The sequence below is a fragment of the Rhinopithecus bieti genome, unplaced genomic scaffold (genome assembly GCF_001698545.2).
Source record: "Rhinopithecus bieti isolate Rb0 unplaced genomic scaffold, ASM169854v2 scaffold_574, whole genome shotgun sequence".
Classification (NCBI taxonomy): domain Eukaryota; kingdom Metazoa; phylum Chordata; class Mammalia; order Primates; family Cercopithecidae; genus Rhinopithecus; species Rhinopithecus bieti.
In genome coordinates, this window is record NW_016803605.1 from 2,183,149 (window position 1) to 2,202,856 (window position 19,708).

The window sequence follows — 19,708 nt, forward strand, 5'->3', positions numbered from 1 at the left end:
GCTCATTGGTCATAGATTCAATGCAACTAAGTACAGCAGAAAATAATAGGATTCACCAAAAGGGACAGGCAAATCACGATTCATCTTTGCAGCTTTGGGAGGGATGTATCTTCCTTTGATATTTATCTGGCAACCCAGTACTTGAACAAAATCAGAGTACTGCTTTCATGAATGAAGTAACCATGCAGCACATGTGCTCTCAATTACTATTTCTTTACAATATTGCATATATGGTCATGAACCTCATTAGCAGGGATTCCAGGATTGCCCTCTTTGGACTTCTGCCTACACCAAATTGTTCAAAACTCATGGGAGTTAATAGCGTCTAAAAAGAATCGGTATTCCTTGAAAAACCAAACAAAAGAAAAGGCCTCTACCAGTCCAATGCTGTCATTACTCCGTGCTGCCAGACGGTGTCACTGTTGAAGAGTGGTTCTGGGCAGTTCTGCTGCTATAATTCTCCACTGCTGAGAAACCCGTCCAGGACCCGTTGTTTGTGAAGTTAGGGTGCTTTGTGCTTCATGTACCTCTTTAGCCATTGTTTTGTGCTGGGATAGTCTCTGGCTCCCTACATCAGCCAGCGACATACTATGCAGAAACCAGTTACATGAAACCAGTCTTTGTGTCCATCGGTTAAACAAGCCTGCCAGCCTAAATCTACTCCTTCCGTAAGATCTCTTTATTTTGTGGAATTAATCGTCCTTTTCTCTCACTGCATCATTATCTGTATGGCCCTGTTCTTTCTAACTTCAAATCTTGGGATACAGGAAATGGGTTAGCCATTTTCCCTTCCAGGAGGACATGGGCCCATTTATCAAATTAACTTACATTTTTTTCAGTATCAGTTTGGTATATCATAGTAGGATGGGTGAGATCTTTTGCTAATCCAGTAGAATGCAGGTACCATCATTGTAGGACTCTTGTTCATCTTTTTCTATCCTCATCCATAGTGCATGGCAGATAATGGAAACCTATTTCCCTAAATTAATTAGTATAACCACCCAGTTCTTGAATATGACTCTTTTAAGACAATGGGCATTTATATAATAAAGGGGACAACCAAGACAATTTTTCCCCCAAACAAAGAAGATCTTAGTTGGTTGGCTGTCTCTCTGTGTAACAAAAGTAAACCCTGAATAATTAAAATATATCCCTCAACAGGATCCTCCTTTTGTCTTAAACACCCTGTCACACATTAAAATAATCTCTGAAAAGACTATTTTATTATAGCATTATAGATAAATTCTGCTTCCTAAAAGGGGATCCTTTTCACATTCTTAAACAGAAAATTTGACAACTTGACCTGAGTGTCTTTATTTGGCATGACTCACTGTCAGATACCAAGGATACCCTTGGTAACAGAGATTAAGTATAAGCCTTATACCTGTTAGTCCTTATCTCCCATTCATGGAACCGCTTTAACTTTCCTAAGGTGTTTCTCTTGGTAATCCTCATCCATATGGCACATCACCAACCAAATATGGATATCGCTATCCACTTTCTCCATCTACACCTAAGCAGTAAGCCCTTCTGGGCAAAGCCCTACAACAGACAGGTGACACCATGTGAAACGACTGGATCTTAAATCCTTTGCAGCAATCCATTTATAGTTTCCTGCTCTTCAACTTTCTCTAACTGCTACTTCAAATCATTTTGTTTTCTTCTGACAGCCTTGCCTTCTCACTTACTCTTGGTAGATGACTGTGATCCTCCTTTTGCACAGAGAAACCTGGTCTTCAAAAGTCAGGGCTTTCCTTTTTTCTGCCTGTTCAAATAAAAATGGCCTCTCCTTCCATCTATAGCGAGATCCTCAGATTAAGGATTTCCACCCCCACAGCCTCCCCTGCAGCTGACACTATAAATTCATTGTGCCTTTGTCCTGCAGTCAGCGTCTCCTTCTCAATCAAACCCTTCTCATCTGAAACATCTATTCCATTCTGAACAAATAACAGATAAAACTGTCTTGGACTCCATGTCTCCTCTCCATCTACTGTACTCTGTTCCCCCCACTCACAGTTAAAGATCTTGGTAGAATTTTCTGTACAGTCTGCCTCCATTTCCTGACCTTGTACTCTCTCCTCCCACCACTGTTATCTGGTTACTACACTCCTTCCTCCCTTCTTCAGGCTTCTGCCCTTAGCTCTTGCTAAAATTGCCATGTTGCCAATTCCAAAATATATATTTTCATCAAATCAATACACAGATTATATTTTAACAGCATTTAAAAATGTTTGCAACCATCCTTTTTCCAATTTCTTGAAGCATTTTCTGCCCGACAGACATATTTTAGGTTTTACTTTCCTGACGTTTCTTCTAAGTCTTAGGTCATGACATATCTGTCTCAATTGCAGATTCACCCTCCTTTAGTTAGCCATTATACATTGGAATTTCTCTTCAATGCCACTTACAGAACGTCTCTACTTTGTATTTTACCCCTAGAAATGCTCACCCTCCATGTGGGCCATTTTTCCCATGTTATAACTGCTCAAAGCACCTCATTTCTTCTTTTCTTTAAACATATCTCTTTTTGTATTTATTCACTCAGCATGCTTATTTGATCAATAAATAGTTGTTAAATAAGTAAATAAACGGCCTATTTTACAACCAAGTAGAAGTCTACTCAAAAATTATTTTTTTTCTGGGGGTGGGGCCAAGATGGCAGACTAGAAGCAGCTCATGTGTACCACTCTCACAGAGAGGAAACAGACTAGTGAACAGTAATCCTGCAGGTTGATCATCTCAGAAACCATGTTAGGATCCATCAAGGCAGCAGAGGAACACAGAGAGCAGAGAAGAGTGAAGCTGGGCACAAGCCCATCTGGGCTCAGGGTGGAGCCAAGGGAACCTCTCCAACACAGGAAAGGGTGAGTCGGTGAGAGCCCCCAGAGGGATTCACGCTTTCCACAGGCATGTGGAAAAGACTGTGCAAGACTAGAAATGGGATAGTCTCCCTGCCCCCACTGCATCCCTCACTGCACTTCTATACTGAGTCAGAGAGCCAGTCAGGTGTTCTGCAGGGGCAACTCTTGAGTCCAAGGAGACTGCTACAAGTCTTGGGCCCTGGAGGAGCAAACCAGCATTGGCATCATAGCCCCTATAGAGCACAGCCCCTATATTGCCTGGGAGCAATGAGATTGCTCCACCCACACTTGCCAGACAGATCTTGGCACCAGCTTCCAGCCCAAAGGTCCTGCTTCAGTCCAAACTTAGCTAGCTGTTGCACTCACCTCCACCACTGATAGCCAGGTGGGCAACATTAGCTAGAAATTCCAGCCCAGTGTTGACACTTCTATGTGAACTCAGATGGAGCACACAGCTTACTGTTGTTCCAGGAAGCACCCAGGCAGCAAAACACATGACCCCACTTGCTCCTGCCACTGGTAGCCAGGAGGGCAATGCCTGCTAGAGCTTTCAGCCCAGTGGCCCCACTTCTGTGTGAACTCAGCTGGAGGGTGCAGTTTTCTGTTGTCCCAGGAAACACCTAAACAGCAGAGTGAAGGACTTCACCCACTCCCACCACTCGTACACAGGTAGAGAGCACCTGCCTTCTGGCCCCCAGTGGTCCTGCTTCTGTGGAGATTCAACTAGTGGGTGCAGCCTCCTGTTGTTCCAAGAAACACCTGGGCAGCAGACTGGGCATCCTTAGCCACTGTTACCACCAGTATCCAGGTGACCCACGCATGCTAGAGCTTCTAGTCTAGCATCCTACTTTTGCCTGAATTTGCCCTGGGGCCTAGCCTCCTGTTGCCCTGGAAATCCCAGACAGCAGGGAAGGCAACTCTCTAACCTCTGTCTCTCATAGCCAGATGGGCCACACCTGCTAGAGCTTCTAAACCAGTGGTCTTGCTACTGCCTGAACTCTGAGGGCAGGCACAACCCATGTTATCCTAGGAAGCACACAGACAGCAGATTAGGGTCAACCATGGCCCCTGCCTGAGGGGCCCCATAGACGAGATCACCTAACCAAAGAAATGTGGGCATGGAGACATAATCAGACAGTTCTCCTCCGAGACCCAGGAATTCATTGGAATCAAAGCCAGTCAATCAAACCCATCTTATACCATAATTTAACCCCCAAAGACATCAAAGAAGAAAAAAGCAAAACAATCCATCCAAAGCACAGCAACTTCAAAGACTGAAGGAACATTAGCCCACACAAATGACAATGAATCAGTGCAAGAACTCTGGCAACCCAAAAAGCCAGAGTATCTTCTTATCTCCAAATGACTGCTCTAGTTCCCTCACAATGACTCTTAACCAGGCTGAAATAGCTGAAATGTCAGAAATAGAGTTGAGAATATAGATAGGAACAAGTATTATCCACATACAGGAGCTACTTGATACCCAACCTAAGAAATCTAAGGATTACAATAAAAAATACAGGAGCTGCTAGATTAACTGGACATTATAAGAAAGAATCAAACTGATCTGCTAGAGCTGAAAAGCACACTAGAAAAATTTCATAATGCAATCATTAGTATTAATAGCAGAATCAACCAAGCCTAGAAAGAATATCAGAGCTTGAAGACTTGCTCTCCAAAGTCACTTAGTCAGAAGAAATAAAGAGAAAACAATAAAGAAGAATTTTTAAAAATCTGAGAAACATGGGATTATGTAAAGAGACTGAATCTACTACTCATTGGTGTCCCTGAAAGAGATGGAGAAAAATCAAGCAACTTGAAAACATATTTCAGGATATCATTCATAAAAATTTCACCAACCTCACTAGAGAGGTTGGCCAACATTTCAATTCAGGAAACGTAGACAACCCCTGCAAAATACTACACAAGAAGATCATCTGCAAGATGGTCATAGCCATCAGATTCCCCAAGGTTGACATGAAAGAAAAAATGTTAAAGGCAGCTACAGAGAAAGGACAAGTCACAAAGGGAAGCCTATCAGACTAATAGCAGACTTGTCAGCAGAACCCCTTAAAGCCAGAAGAGATTGGGGTTCTATATTAACCATTCTTAAAGAAAAGAATTTTCAACCAATAATTTCATATGCAGCCAAACTAAGCTTCATAAGTGAAGAAGAAATAAGATCCTTTTCAGACAAGCAAATGCTAAGGGAATTCATTACCACAAGACCTGCCCTACAAGAGGTCCTGAAGGGAGCACTAAATGTGCAAAGGAAAGACCATTACCAACAAAGTACACAGGTACAAAGTACATTACCCACAAAGTATACTGAAGTACCTAGACAAGTGACACTATAAAGCGGCTACACAAACAAGTCTGCATAATAACCAGCTTAAAATAGGACAGGATCAAACCTGCACATACCAATACTAACTTTGAATGTAAACAGGTTAAATGCCCCAATTAAAAGGCACAGAGTGGCAAGTTGGATAAAGAAGTAAAACCCAACGGTACGCTGTCTTTAGGAGACTCATTTCACATGCAATGACATTCACAGGCTCAAAATAAAGAGATGGAGAATAATCTGCCAAATAATTACAAAACACAAAAAGGTAGGAGTTGTTATTCTAATTTCAGACAAAACAGACTTTAAACCAACAAAGATCAAAAAAGACAAAGAAGGGCATAACATAATGGTACAGGGCTCAATTCAACAAGAGGACCTAACTATCCTAAGTACATACATACCCAACACAGAAGCACCCAGATTCATAAAGCAAGTTCTTAGAGATCTACAAAGAGACTTAGATAACCACACAATAGTAGTGGGAGACTTTAAGACCCCAATGACAGTATTAGACCACTGAGGCAGTAAACTAACATAGGTTTTTGGGATTTGAACTCAAGACTTGACCAAATGAACCTAGTAGACATCTACAGAAATCTCCACCCTCAAACAACAAAATATATATTCTTCTTACTCTTACATGGCACATACTCTACAATTGACCACACAATTGGGCATAAAGCAATCCTCAGCAAATGTAAAAGAACTGAAATCACGTCAGTCATGGTGCAATAAAAATAGGAATCAATGCTAAGAAAATAACTCAAAACCATACAATTACATGGAAATTAACCTGTTTCTGAATGACTTCTGGGTAAATAAAAAAATTAAGGCAGAAATCAAGAAATTCCTTGAAATTAATGAAAACAAAGATACAACATAACAATCTCTGGGATACAGCGAAAGCAGTATTAAGAGGGAAATTTATAGCACTAACTTCCACATCAAAAAGTTAAAAAGATCTCAAATTAATAACCTAACATCACAATTAAAGAAACAAGAGCAAACCAATGCCAAGGTTAGCAGAAGGCAAGAAATAACCAAAATCAGAGCTGAACTGAATGAAATGAAATGAAATGAAATGAAATGAAAGAAAAAGAGAGAGAAGAGACAAAGAAACACAATCAGAAATAACAAGGGAGACCTTACTACCAACCCCACAGAAATACAAAAATCTCTCAGAGACTATTTTGAACACATCTGTGCACACAAGCTAGAAGACCAAGAAGAAATGGATGAATTCCTAGACACATACAACCTCTGAAGATGGCACAAAGAAGACACTGAATACCCTAACAGAGCAATAATCAGTTTCAAAATGGAATCAGTAATAAATAGCCTACCAACCAGAAAAAAACCCAATACCAGATGAAGTCACAGCTGAATTCTTCAGATGTACAAAGAAGAGCTGGTAACATTCTGACTGAAACTATTCCAAAAAGTTGAGGAGGAACTTCTCCCTAACTTATTCTATGAAGCCAACATTATCTTTGATATTAAAATCCAACAAAGACACAACAAAAAAAGAAAACTTCAATCCAATAACCCAGATGAACATAAATGCAAAAATACTCAACAAAATACTGCAATCCTGATGCAGCAGCACATCAACAAGCTAATCCACTACAACCAAGTAGGATTTGCCCCTGGTGTATTCGTCTGTTCTCACACTGCTATGAAGAAATACCTGAAAACAGGTAATTTATAAAGAAAAGAGGTTTAATTGACTCACAGTTCTGCATGGCTGGGGAGGCCTCAGAAAACTTGCAATCATGATGGAAGGCAACTCTTCACAGAGTGGCAGGAGAGAGAATGAGTGCCAGTAGGGGAAATGCCAGACACTTATAAAACCATCAGGTCTCATGATAACTCACTCACCATCATGAGAACAGCATGGGGAAACTGCCCCATGATTCAATTACCTCCACATGGTCCCACCCTTGACACATAGGGAATATTACAATTCAAGGTGAGATTTGGATGGGGACACAGAGCCAAATCATATCACCTTGGATGCAAGGTTGGTTCAATATAAGCAAATCAATAAATGTGATTCACCACATAAACAGAACTTAAAACAAAAACCACATGAACATCTCAGTAGATGCAGAAAAGGCTTTTGATGAAATCCAACAACCTTTATGTAAAAAACCCTCAACAAACTAGGCATTCAAGGGACATACCTCAAAATATTAAGAGCCATCTATGACAAAGTCACAGCCAACATCATATTGAATGCACAAAATCTGGAAGCATTCCCCTTGATAACTGGAACAAGACAAGGACACCCTCTCTCACCATTCCTATTTAACATAGCACTGAAAGTCCTAGCTAAACCAACCAGTCAAGTGAAATAAATAAAGGTATGCAAATAAAAAGAGAGGAAATTAAACTAGCTCTGTTTTCAGATAATATGATTATATAACTAGAAAAACCCATAGTCTCTACACAAAAGCTCCTTGATCTGATAAACAACTTCAGCCAAGTTTCAGGATACAAAATCAGTATACAAACATCAGCATTTCTATACATCAACAACATCCAAGCTGAAAATGAAATCAAGAATGCAATCCCATTCACAATAGCCATAAAAAGAAGAAAATACCTAGTAATACAGCTAACCAGAAGGTGAATGACCTTTACAACAAGAGCTACAAAACACTGCTCAAAGAAATCAGAGATAACACAAACAAATGGAAAAACATCCTAGGCTCATGGACAGGAAGAATCAATATTGTTAAAGTGGTCATACCGCCCAAAGCAATTTACAGATTCAATACCATTCCTATCCTATTCTTATTAAACTACCACTGACATTCTTCACAAAAGTAGAAAATACTATTTTAAAATTCATATGTAACCAAAAAAGAGCTCAAATAGCCAAGGCAATCCTAAGCAAAAAGATCAAAGTTGGAGGCATCACAATACCCAACTTCAAACTATACAACAAGGCTATAGTAACCAAAACATCATGGTACTGTTACAAAACCAGGCATATAAAAGAATGGAAGAGAATAGAGGGCCCAGAAATAGTGTCACACAGCTACAATCGTCAGATCTTCGAAGAAGCCAACAAAAACAAGCAATGTGGAAAGCACTCCCTACCAATAAATGGTGCCAGAGTAACTGGCTAACCATATAGAGAAGCTTGAAATTGGGTCTCTTCCTTACACCATATACAAAAATCAACTCAAGATTGATTAAAGACTCAAATCTAACACCAAAAGCTATAAAAAACCTGGAAGACAACCTAGGAAATACCATTCTGAACACAGAACCTGGCAAAGATTTCATGAACAAGATGCCAAAAGCAATTGCAACCAAAACAAAAATTGACAATAGGACCTTTAATTAACATCAAGATCTTCTGCACAGCAAAAGAAACTATCAACAGAGTAAACAGACTACCTACACAATCAGAGAAAATATTTGCAAGCTATCTATCCAACAAAGATCTAATATCTAGAATCTGTAAAAAACATAAACAAATTTGTAAGCAAAAACAACCCCAATAAAAAGTGGGCAAAGGACACTGACAGACTTTAAAAGAAGACACATATGTAGCCAACAAGCATATGAAATAATTCCCAGCATCACTAACCATTAGAGAAAGACAAATCAAAACCACAATGAGGTACCATCTCACATCAGTCAGAATGGTAATTATTAAAAAGTCAAAAAATAACAGACTCTGGGGTGGTTGTAGAGAAAAGGGAACATTTATAGGCTGCTGGTGGGAATGTAAATTAGGTCAGGCATAGTGGAAAGCTGTTAAGCGATATCTCAAAAACTTAAAACTACATAAACAGAGAATTACATTTGACCCCACAATCCCATTATTGGGTACATAGCCAAAGGAATGTAAATCATTCTACGATAAAGACACATGCATGCATATGTTAATTGCAGCACTATTCACAATGGCAAAGACATAGAATCAACCTACATGTCCATCATTGGTAGACTGGATAAAAATGGTGCTACATATACACAATGGAATACTATGCATCCGTCAAAAATGAGATCAAGTCTTTTGCAGCAACATAGATGGAACTGGTAAACTAACACAGAAGCAGAAAATCAAATACCACATGTTATCACTTATATGTGAGAGCTACACCAAGATAGGAACAATAGACTCTGGGGTCTACTTGAGGGTGGAGGGTGGGAGGAGGGTGAGGACTGAAAAACTACCTATCAGGTACTATGCTTATTAGTTGGCTGACAAAGTAATCTGTATGCCAACCCCTATGACATGCGATTTACCTGTATGACAAATCTGCCCCTGAACCTAAAATAAAAATTAAGAAAAAAGAATTAACCCCTTCCCTGCTTCCTGACACATCCTAAAATATTGTGTCTTGCATAACAGACGACCTTGAAATTCAAAACATGGCTTGAAAATAAATATTTTTATTACACTCTCTTCAAAACATTAATTTTCCTTGTTACTCTGGAATAGATTTCTATTTTTAATAAAAAATGTTTTCCCTCACTAATTTTAGAAAGACTTCCTAACTCCCAAGGTTATACACAAATTTGCCTATATTTTCTCCTAGTAGCTTGATTATGATGATGCTAATGATTTTACCTAACATGTATTGAGTTCTTATTATATGCTAAGTATAATAAAGTATTCCATTTAATCCTGACAATAACATCTACAACACGGGCAGTATTATTATTCCTGTTTTACAGAAACAGAACTAAACCTTAACAGTTTTAAAGGCCTTGGCCAAGTTTTGAAGACCAAATGATTCATATAGCCCAGATTGTGAGAGAGTTTGACTCCAATGACTGAGTTGACGTGCTACTGCATTCTTTCTATTTCTTTTTTTCAAACCTTGTACCAAAGAAGTCGGTATAATTTCCATAATTAATTATCATTTCCCTGCTGACAGTCACAGGTCGTTTTCAGAATTAGACCTAAAAGCAAAGCTCTATCTTGGAATGAGCACCTAAACTTCACCACTACAGCCGTGGGCATCTCCCGGTCTGATTCACTCCTTGTGACCAGGTCCAAAGATCACATGGGAAGGGATCTCCCACTCATTATTTTTTCTTCTGTGGTACACAAGAGATCCTTGAGGATCCTTGAGATTTCCACTGCTTTTTTTAAAATCTGAAGGTCTTTGAGAAACACCAGTCTCACTGACTTTTTTCTTCCTTCCCTTATATTTCATGCAACAAGCAAACTCTATCCACTAGGGCTGCAGAGCGTTATTTTAGATCAGGGCAGCAGTGATGCCATAGGAAAAAAAAAAAAAAAAAAAAAAAAACCTTGAGTTTCCCCTTTTCACCCAGTTGGAATTATTCACAATTTCTAGAAACATCCTTTACAACCTATAGCAGATTGGTGCCTGGGTCAGCAACATCGATGGGAACTTACTGAGTAAAAATTCTTAGGTCCTAGACCCAGCAGTCTTTGTTTTCACAAGCTTTCCAGGTGATTCTGATGTTGAGAACCACTGACTACAGTAGTTTAGCAAACAAGCAATTAAAATGACAGAATGACAGAATGACATGACAGCATGACAGAATGACATGAATGCAACCTATGTGTTGCTCTTAACATAAGCAGCAGTAGGCAAGTTCAAAGAAGACAGCAAACTCTGAGAACTCATGGATGACTATGATGATCTCAAGTGCTCTGAATTCCCCACTGGGATCTCCTGTATTTGTCTGTAAGGAATGACTTCCTGTATTGATACAGACAAAATTAAAATAACTGCTGCAAGAATGCCCTACACACACAGACACCACATCTGCAGGCAATTCACTAAGCTCTGTGTCTTTTTAATGTTCATTCATTGCAGATGGATTTTCTTCTCACTCATCATCTTGTAGGAAAGACCCCAGTTAATAAGGGGTGGGGATAGCCGGGAAGGAGAAAAATTAGGGGAACACAGCAAACGATTTGCAGTGTTAGTAACAGTACTGAAAGCCAACAGTGTCAAGCAACAGCCATCCAACATGATCTGAGGCTTGGTTTGGTGACACTGACACCAGGGGTCAGCAGGACTCAGCTGTGAAAAATAACTAGGAGCAATTGACTGGTCAGGCTGAATTTGGGCCCTAGGCAGATATCTCAGACCCCTCTTGAAATTTCTTGGTGTTTTCTAAATTTGAAAGCAGGTGACAACCAGCAGTCAAAAGCTCACTGACTCATTTCCTTTTCTGCTTATATCCTACCTCATTCCAAACATGCTATAATCTTAATTAATATAAACGTGCACCCTTGTCTGCAGGAAAGAAGTAAATGGTAAAGAGTACTGTCCCTAAGTAGCCATTATTCTCTGGTCACTCATCTCCCTGCAGGAACTAAATTGTTTTGTAATTTTTCATTAGGCAGCAGCTAATTAAAAACACAATTACCAATCATTTTAATTATAAGCTGCTCTCCCAGAAAGGACTTAAACACAGTTCAAATGGAGATAGTCAGATAAAAGGACTGCCAAGGAAACACAGAATAACAAAGAAAAGGCTACTTTTTCCCACAGATAGAAGGTTGCAGACAATTAAAGAAAAGTTGATGCTTCTTGTTTAAAGTTCAATGCTAATTTTAAAAATCAATAAATAATATTCTTGTGCAAAAACAGAATAATTTATATGTTTGAAAATTAAAATGAACAATATTGGCTCTATGCTGAGTAAGGAAGTACATTTCGATGCGAATACATTTTCTAAACTTGATATCAGAATGGCTTTGCTAACATATCAACATTCCACTCACCTCAACTTTGTGAAATAAATACTATTTCAGCATTGTAAAACATAAAATAAGCTCAGGACTTGACATTTGCTTATGAATAGAAAATAATTCAGATCCTGTCTATAAAAGAAAATGATTTCAACATTTTTACTTAATCCCAGTAACTTAAAGTTTTACAAATATCTTTGTCATGTTATTTTAATCAACCTAATCGTCCATTAAGAGACGAATAGATGGCCTGGTGCAGTGGCTCACACCTGTAATCCTAGCACTTTGGGAGGTTGAGGTGGGTGGATTACTCGAGGTCAGGAGTTCAAAACCAGCCTAGCCAACATGGTGAAACCCCGTCTCTACTAAAAATACAAAAATTATCCAGGACGGTGGCGTGTGCCTGTAGTCCCAGTTACTTAGAAAGCTGAAATGGGAGGATCACTTGAGCCTGGGAGGCAGAGTCTATAGCGAGCTGAAATAGCGCCACTGCACTTCAGCCTAGGGAACGAAGTGAGACCCTGTCACAAAAAATATAAAAAAGAATTCAATCCTATCACTTGCAGCAACATGGATGAAACTGGAGGTCATTATGTTAGCTGAAATAAAGCAGGCACAGAGCAACAAATTGTGCATGTTCTCACTCACGTGTGAGAGCTACAGAAAGTGGATCTCATGGAGGTAGAGAGTAGAGTGATGGATACCAGAGGCTTGAAAGGGGTGGGGGAATAAGGAGAGGTTGGTTAATGAGTCCTAGTGTTCTGTAGCAGAGTATGCGACTATAGGTAACAATAATTTACTGTATATATCAAAATAGCTGGAAGAGATTCAAAATGCTCCCAATACAAGGAAATGATAAATGTTTAAGGTAATGGAGATCCTAAATAGCCTGATTTGATCATTATGCATTGTATGCATTACCAAAATATCACATGTACCCCATAAATATGTATAATTATGTATCAAGACAAAACTAAAAACTGATTTTTAAAAAAATTTGTATTGCCACAGGATTGGGGGGAACAGATGGTATTTGGTTATATGAGTAAGTTCTTTAGTTGTGATTTGTGAGATTTTGGTGCACCCACCACCCAGGCAGTACACACGGAACCCAATTTGTAGTCTTTTGTCCCTCACCACCTTCCCACTCTTTCCCCCAAGTCCTCAAAGTCCATTGTATCATTCTTATCCCTTTGCATCCTCATAGCTTGGCTCCTGCTTCTAAGTGAGAACATGCAATGTTTGGTTTTCTATTCTCGAGTTACTTGACTTAGAACAATAGTTTCCAGTTCCATTCAGGCTGCTGCAAATGCCATTAATTCATTCTTTTTTATGGCTGAGTAGTATCCCATTGTATATACATACCATAATTTCTTTATCCACTTGTCAACTGATGGACATTTGGGCTGGTTCCAAATTTTTGCAATTGGGAATTGTGCTGCTATAAACATGAGTGTGCAAGTATATATTTTCCATATAATGACTTCTTTTCCTCTGGGTAGATTCCCAGTAGTGGGATTGCTGAATCAAATGGTAGTTCTACTTACAGAGGTTAATTTTTGAAGTTTCTTATTCTTCTCTCTTTTTTTTTAATGGTATCTTACTATGTTGCCCAGACTGGTCTCAACCTCCTGGGCCCAACTCCTGGCCATCCTCCCACCTCAGCCTCCCAAGTAGCAGGGATTATAGACATGTACCACGATGTACAGACATGTACCATGATGTTCAGCTTGTAGGTTCTCTAAAAAAATATGAAACAAGTTAGGTCCAAGAAACATCTGCGTGATGCAGTTGAACCCAATTAAATTCTTTTTTTACCCCAAGTTGCAGCCAAATAAAGAGAAAATAAATAACAATTATTTCTCACTTGACTTTACTGATTTCACCTGTATTCACTGATTTCTCCTTCAATTGCCATTGCATTCTAGTATCAAAGAAGCCAGGACCCCATCTGCTCTGCTATTCCTCCTCCTTCTTTTAGGGCAACTGTATCTAAGCTCTTTTAAAATCATTCTCTGAGCCTAGCATTCATGTTATCTTAAGCATTTAAATGACCGAAGCAAAAAAAAATATGTTTTCATTATTGCTGTCAAGTCATGCAAAGGACAAAAAAAAATGTATTGACCAAGCAGAGCTAACTGCATCACACTTACCTCAGGGAAGAATCCCTTGAAAGATACTAGTAGAGTTCTTAAAAGGGAAATTAGGGCAGAGTGTTTGCAGGGTTTGAGCCTGGACTGGGTGATTGTGAGATGGGCCTCGCAGGGCAGGGAGCTCCTTGAGATTGGGCTCTTGACCCCGCCTGCTGTGACTTGGCCAAGAGCTTCGGCTGCATAAGCCTGACTTGACACTGGTCCATAGAACCAAGGGCCAAATCGTTGCATGGTCTCACCTGCCAGGTTTCACTGTCCCTTTCTGTGCCTTTCGAGGAAGTTTGCCTCATTTTACAATCATACATAGCAATCTCATAGCCTCTGGGCTCTTCTCATCCGCTGAGGGTCTCTTTGGATGAGATATAGATGTCCAGGGCACAGCAGAGCATCAGTTTATGATTGTAAAGGTATCATTTACTGCTCCTTGCCTGAGTCCTGCAATCTGTCCAGCATGGGTACTTTTGCTCATCCTGCCTGACACGCGATGGGGGAAAGGGGATGACCTGGTGATGTGTTTGAGCATTCTCCCTGGGGAAAGTGATTCTCTGTATGTCTCAGTTGAACACAGTTCAGATGCTCAGGACTGGGTCTGCAGCTCAGCAGATCTGAGTCTTGAAGCTACTTCTTCAGCTTGAGAGACAGCCAACCCTCTCCCTCACCCCCACTGTGGTTCCTGCCCAGCATCACCTGTGCACCCACCCTCTGCATCCCAGTCCTGTGCCCCCTGGTCCAGCAGGCCTCTCTCTCTCTCAACCTAGCAGGTCTTGGAAAAAGGAACTCCCAGATCGAGAGGCCAGCTGGGGAGAAGGCCCTAGAGCCACAATAGAAAGCTGTTCTTATAATCAAAACACATTCAATTTCCCTGGGCCTAATATGCTGGCCTTTTGCATTAATACTCTAGCTTAGGTTTTGGCTGGGTGGTATCTCAGCCACCAGACATGAAAAGCTTTGCCTGCCTTTAAAACTTCTGTGGTCACAGAACATGGGGTCCCCCTTGGGGTTGCTTCTCTGGAGCCCGCAGGAGGGCACGCAAACCCAGCCCCTTCTTCATGCTCTGGGCCCCTGTCCTGTGATGTTGGATTCCTGAGCAGGTGTCCAGCTTGCACTCACAATGGCATCAGAGATCTAGTTATTAAAAGCAGAGTAGGCATATGGATTCTGATATTCAACCAGCAGCATAAGTATTGGACTTGAATTCTTGGTTTGGTGGAAATTCAGGCTTATCCTGGAACTTCCCAAACCTTACTGCTTACTGAATCCAGAATTGAGGAAGTCCTTTGTTCACGACCTTGTCATGTTGAGGCATTTGAAAGCTTTTCAGGGGACAGTAGGTCCTTTATGGATTCCAGCTTGGGCCTCACTAAGAGCCAGGCATAGGCAGATCACAGCTCCCAGAGTCCTGAGAGAAACCCCTGCTCCTTGGACCTCATAGTTTTGGATGGGTGGGCACAGCAGTGAAAGGTCTTGAAGCAAATCTCACCAGGCAAGCAACTGGTCTTGATAAGATAGCTATTTAGCTGACTCACAGTCTTAACTTACAGAAGCAGGCATTTTCTGCAACAAGCATCCAAATTACTGTGCTTGGTCTCTGGACTGTTGAACACAGGAAGAAGGGATTAGAACAGCTCAGTTACAGTACCTTCCATTTCATTTTCTAAGCAGTCCATATATATATATATATTTGTGTGTGTGTGTTTGTGTGTACTAAAGTGCAACACAGCTCACATTTCCTTATTTATCTTAATGTCACCCAGTTTGGCTCTGCTCTACCCACCTGGTTTAGCAGGACATCAATCCTAGTAATTTTAGGGGATGCTTCTTCCCCTACTGTCATGGAACTCTCTAGATCCCTGACACTTGTTCAATTCAGATTTTAGTAAATTATCTGGTCTTCAGTCCATCCTGGCCCCTCCTCCTGAGTCCTCCCAAACTATGTGCACACGATCCATTCAGAAACATCAGCGCCGCCCTCTTTTTTTGTTTTTTGTTTTTGTTTTTGTTTTTTTTTGAGAGAGTCTCACTCTGTTGCCCAGGTTGGAGTAGCGCAGTGGTGCGATCTTGGGTCACCGCAACCTCCACCTCCTGGGTTCAAGCAATTCTCCTGCCTCAGCCTCTCTAGTAGCTGGCACTACAGGCACGCACCACCACACCCAGCTAACTTTTGTATTTTTGGTAGAGACAGGGTTTCATCACGTTGGCCAGGCTGGTCTCTAACTCTTGACCTCAAATGATCTGCCAGCCTCAGCCTCCCAAAGTGCTGGGATTATAGGCACAAGCCACCATGCCTGTCCAGACCCCACCCTTTAAGCAAAGCTGGGGCACATGCCTGATGCCCACCCTGCCGAGGAAGGTTCCCACCTCCTTCATGTGATGTTCTATTCCCTAAGGATGCTGCTTTTGTGTTAGAAGATAGGGTGGCCAGCCATACTAGTTGGCACAAGACTCTATTTTGGTATGGAAAGTTCAGCTTTCCAGAAAACAGCTTAGTCCTGGGTAAACTGGGAACGTTGGGAGGACAGTTTGAAGGACGGCAACTCCTCCATTCTCCAAATTGAGTCACTTCCCTAGAAAACCCTCTCAATGGGCCACTCCCCTCAAATGAACACCTAGAACCCTCTCTTCCTAGGAACATCTTATACCCACCACCAAGAATTCAGACTCTTGAAAACCAAACCTTTTTATCTAATCTCTGCAGCAAGGAAAATGTAGACTTCTAGAAGGAAAAGCTACAGTGTGAGCCTGGTTCTTGAGAGGAGAATCAAAGCACATCTTCTATTATCTTAGGATCACTTTTCTGCTGAGAAAACAAGGCATAGCTATTTTCTCAATCAGATCATCCCAGCTCACACAGATTTCTCATAGGAAGTGGTTCTCAGACCCGGGTATGGGAACTTGAACAATTCCTTCACACCTGGACTCCTCTCCTGATCAATTAGATTAGAGTCTGTGAGGTTTGGCTGGGCATAAAAACAGTGAAAACCGTCCATTTCTCAGGGAGTGGTGAAGAGAAGGTTTTGTTTTATTTTAGTCAAATTTGTAAGACATTCAATAAACAGATCAAGTAGATGACTGTTTCTATGTACTATGAACCTTAAAATTCCCTTGACTTCTGACTTTTGAAGGCCAAGGCACTACAGTTCATGTAAGACAGGCTGCCCTGCTGCCAAAATTCACTGACATGGAGCGTTTCTTCATTAACCCCACTGTAAATATTGCAAATTCTTTTGACTTCCAGAAATACTAAATGTAAAACTCATGTGTTTCATAGACTGGACTGACAAATCCCATAATCTCAGGATTTGAGAGCTGGAAGCCTCCTCCACCCATCTTTTTCCATAACTCAATAAAATTAATATCATCAAAATTATTATTATTATTAATTTTCTGAGCGTCTTCAAAACCTTCCTTGGAAAACAATGGCTTTACTTTCTAGAGATTTTCTCAAATTGAATTTTGGTTACATCAGCTCTAGAGAGTACACAGGAGCATGTATACTTAAGCATAGTTTTCTCATAAATATAATACACTTGCAACTGCTTTCAAATGATTACCATGGACTCAATCTCGAATGTCACACTTTTACATTAGTTTGACACATTTATAATTGCCTGGAAGGATTTCTTAAACAAGCAGCACTTTTACTGGGTCAGAAAATCTTGATGTGACCTAAATTTTATATATGACCTCTATTTATTTCTGTTGCGGATGAAAGCAATTAAAGTAATTTACGATACCACTGAGCAAGAAAATCAGAAAAAATAAATGGCATGATTGCTGCTTTTTTAAAATTCTAATTAAATAATTTAAAGAAGTTTGGATAAAATATGTGATACAAAATAAAATTACCTGGGAAATGTTCAAGACCATGTATTATTTAAGACCGATGTATGTGAGTAAGAATATTAATAAGGTTGTGCGGATCTGGGTCTGTTTAAATGCAGCCACTAATAAGACCAAGCTTTGAAGGTGGTGAGTCTTAAATTAATAACTCCTCATCAAGAAACTCTTGAGAATGAGGACACTGAGTCTCCAAGAGGTTAAGTAGCTTGGGGTTAAGTGACTTTTTCAAGAACTCACTGCTAGTAAGTGACAGGCCAACCCAGATCTCTTCTGATTTCCGATCTCAGCTCTTCAGCACATGGCTATACTTCCTTTCATCAGGGGAAAGTTTACAACATATTCTAAGGGCAGAAACAAACTTTCTTCCAGATACAGGTCAAACTATACCTATTCATAACCAGTTTCTCAAGGTTATTCTCATAATTTAATCATCTTTAAAAAAAATTTTTGTAGAGATGGGGTCTCATTACATCGGCCAGATTGGTCTCAAACTACTGGGCTCAAGCGAATCTCCTGCCTTCACCTCCCAACAATTATCTTCTTATGAAGTTGGTTTGAACTCCAGATCATGGCTATTATTATGATTTCTTTATACCTTAGAGAAATTTTTCTTTCCCGTTGGGGACTTTCAGGAAGACGGTGGTCAATTCTACAGAACAAGAAACACCCTCTGCCACTAGGTGCTTCACAAGTCGGTGTGGCCCATGATATATGGAGTGGGTAGCACCAGATATTTCCTTAATATTAGAACAACTAATGGCCTGGAGTTGCTTATCACTGACAGGTGGCTGACCCAAGTGAGCAAGTGGTCCCATGCATAATTAGAACTGATACCTGAGCTGCTGTTGTTGGCAGCATTCTTTGCTGTAATATTGGTTGTACACAAAAGTTACAGCACAAGTGTTGAGAGGGAGGGAAGCAAGGCAAAAAGATTCATCAAAGTTCTCTTGGATATAAGTCATAAAAATCCAACTCAAGCTAGCTTAAGCATGAAGGTCATGTACTGTCTGAAATAACTGAAGTGTATAGGGGTAGGGCTCCTTTCAGGTGTGGCTTGATCCAGGAGACTTGGGTTCTCCTCTTTTTCCATTTCTTGGTTCCTTTTCTTCATGTTGGTTTCATCCACAGAGAAGTCACCATGACTGCAATGGTTACAACCTTATAGCTATACCTGTTCTAGTTTCTTGGAGAAGAGGGTATCTCACTTTCCACATTTCCACACGGACTTTCCCTCCCTTTATTATGAAACATCCATTTATAAACCAATTGCCGAGGTCAAGGAATTTGAGTTTCTGATTGGCCAGGAAAGGTTCATATGATCTTTTCCTAGAATGAGGTGAGAAAACTCCCCACCACTAAGAGTAAGGGAGGCATATTTCCCCCAGAAAAGGGTCTGTAACTAGAGGAGAGTACAGCCATTGAGGCTCTCAACAAGCAATAAATGTCCACCACAGTGAACGATGGCCAGATGGTCCATGTCTTTCAGAGTGTTACACATGAGAGGGCATGTGATTAGGTGGGTGCTCCATGACCCCAGCTGCTGGACTAGCACCCAAATCAAACTTTCAGATCTATACAGTGGAGAGCTTTCTTTCCAAATTGGAGGGAGTGAACATATAATTACTGCAGAGGAGAAGCAGAGGCTAGATCAGTCTTTACCCTAGGAGATGAGAAAGACTTTTTGGCTGGTAACTAATGCAAAAGTTGTCAGAATCAAAATGGAGTCACTTGTGTCAAACCAAAAGAGGAAGGAAGGAAGGAAGGAAGGAAGGAAGGAAGGAAGGAAGGAAGGAAGGGAGGGAGGGAG

The 19,708-nt window shown here is 40.5% G+C and overlaps 1 long non-coding RNA gene across 4 annotated transcripts in view; it reads right to left on the minus strand.

Moving 5' to 3' along the window:
• LOC108540441 (uncharacterized) overlaps positions 1–19,708 on the minus strand; it is a 50,923-nt gene that overhangs the window by 5,050 nt on the left and 26,165 nt on the right. The window contains exon 5 of one of the 4 annotated variants that reach the window (XR_001888672.1): positions 14,943–15,654. The exons of the other annotated variants lie outside the window; for them this stretch is intronic. This is a non-coding gene — a long non-coding RNA (uncharacterized LOC108540441). Of the gene's footprint in view, positions 1–14,942; positions 15,655–19,708 lie in introns of those variants that run through there. 4 annotated transcript variants of the gene reach the window in all.